The sequence below is a fragment of the Penaeus chinensis genome, chromosome 24, assembly GCF_019202785.1.
Source record: "Penaeus chinensis breed Huanghai No. 1 chromosome 24, ASM1920278v2, whole genome shotgun sequence".
NCBI lineage: Eukaryota > Metazoa > Arthropoda > Malacostraca > Decapoda > Penaeidae > Penaeus > Penaeus chinensis.
Window position 1 is genome coordinate 28,415,461 of NC_061842.1, and position 2,500 is coordinate 28,417,960.

Genomic DNA, 2,500 nt, shown 5'->3' on the forward strand with positions numbered 1-2,500 from the left:
ATAGATAGATATAGATAGATAGATAGATAAATAGATAGATATGTACACATACATACATAAATACATACATATATGCATACATACTTGTGTGTTTGTGTGTACCTTTGAAACATCTGAAACACAGAACTTTAACTTAAATAAACATCCGCTATTAACCTTCATCTTCCAGGTGACATCATATGTATCATTCATTCATCCAACGATTAAGTTTAATGCGGAACCAACATCCACGCCGTAAGCTAGCCCAGAATGGATTAATGCGTATTTTCACGTGTGTTTATGTAATAACAGGTAAGCCTAAATAGCTACCAGGTCTCACCAAAAATTTAAGGCTTGTTTATGAAAATAGCTTATGGTTGGTTAAAACAAATAAATGTGATAGACATCAAAGTGTTTATGGAAAGAACATATATGCGAACCAACGCACCAACGCCCACAACACATAGCCCGTGAATATAATGGTAAAAGCGTATACATTTGCACCATCACCTGAGGATTCTCATCAAACACATGTAGTAGATGCCACAAAATACAGCAAACAGCAATACATATTTAAATTGTTTGTTTTGCTCTCCATTCATTTATCCTACACCTTCGTCCAAATGCGTGCTTAATACGTATTGTGTTCAACGCGAAGTTTTACGTCCCTAAAGCTGAGATTCTCTTCACTCCACATTCATTTTGTTCTTATGTCAACTGTGTTTTCGAGACTGATGTCAATAAGCGTGCCCTGTCTCTGGTGATGTCATGTAGATGGAAAACTACTGAAAAAAAAAAAAAAAAAAAATATATATATATATATATATATATTTATATATATATATATATATATACTTTAAATTGAGTTTTCCCCCTGTTTTATTTTCTCTTTGTTTAAATTTCCGATTTATAATCATTGGGTAACACCTCAGACTAGCATGGCTCTCCGGCTATGATAGTATGGGTAATGCGCTCTGATTGGCGAATGTAGAATTTTTTTCTTTCGAGTCTTTAAAAACGGAACCTCCCCTTTTCTTATCCGAGCACTTAAACAGATCCAGAAAGTAAGGTATTCCCTATTCTTTCTAAATTTCGATATTGGAAGAAACTATCCACTAAATGTATTTTAATTTCCCAGGAATGTTGTTGTTCCTCCTTGTCTGCCTTGTGTCTGCAGCAATTGCAGGTAAAGTGCTCCTTTGTGTGTGTGTGTGTGTGTGTGTGTGTCAATGTCTCTGTTTTCGTTGATTTTTGTTTTTTGTTCATCATTATTTTGTTTTGCATGATGATTTTCATAACAGCAGTGCCACAACTAATAATCATGATAAATTAATATAATAGATAAAGCAAGAATCATACATTGGTTACATGGATACCCTGTAGTATCTTTTATATTCATTTTTGGGAATTATCATATTCCTCAAATATTTTTTTTCTTTGAACTGAAGATCCAATGAGATCAACCATTACCGGCAGCATGGCATCAATACAAATACCACCATAGACAGTAGGTATACATAGACATCGTATTATACCAACTTTCCTATACTATGATAATAAAACTGTAGTGATAATAATGATAATGATAATAATGATTATGATTATGATGATGGTGAGGATAACAAAAAAACAACAACAATAATAATAATAATAATAATAATAATGATAATAATAATAATAATAATGCATATACATATAACAGTATCGTTCAATATGTATAGCAGTATATATATCTGTCTATCTATCTACCTATGTAACTATCCATCTGCACACACAAACACACACATACACATACACACAAACACAAACACAAACACACACACTCACACACACACATACACAAACACACACACACACACACACACACACACACACACACACACACATATATATATATATATATATATATATAATTTACATGTTTCTTCCTCCTCTCCATCGTTTATCATGTAAATACTAATACTAGTTTCCTCTACAGTTTAGCAGCGAAACAGAGGCAAGATAGAAACAAGAACCAAATGGATAATAAAACTCCTTAACTATCAAATTTCATTAATCATTTCAATTCCTTATCCTTGATTATTCAACACAAATCTTTGTTTGTTCTGCTTTTTGTGTTGTTTTTTTTTACAATTATTAACATTAGCTAGTAAGCAAAAAAATAACAAACTGGGAACGGATTAAAAACACATTTCCTAGATCATATTACATCTAGTTTACGTCGTAAATAAAGCTACTATTTCGTTTCCCGCAACAAGCGAAATTTCACATCGCCCACGAGGTCGTAAATGCACCTTTGTACGTATCTATATGTTAACACACAGATACATGATCACACACCTACAATATATATATATATACATATATATATGCATATATATGCAGATATATACACATATATATGTTAACTCACACACACGTACGCACGCACACGCGTGCGCACACACACGCTCGCTCAACAAACACACACACATACACACACACATATACACATATATATACATATATTTGTGCGTGTGTG

General features: G+C 32.7%; 1 long non-coding RNA gene across 1 annotated transcript in view; it reads left to right on the top strand.

Moving 5' to 3' along the window:
* Window positions 1-2,026, top strand: part of LOC125038320 — a 4,312-nt gene extending 2,286 nt beyond the window's left edge. The window contains exons 2-4 of the long non-coding RNA XR_007116040.1: window positions 1,118-1,165; window positions 1,428-1,486; window positions 1,958-2,026. This is a non-coding gene — a long non-coding RNA (uncharacterized LOC125038320). The remainder of the gene's footprint in view (window positions 1-1,117; window positions 1,166-1,427; window positions 1,487-1,957) is intronic.
* The last annotated feature ends 474 nt before the right edge of the window (window positions 2,027-2,500 follow it).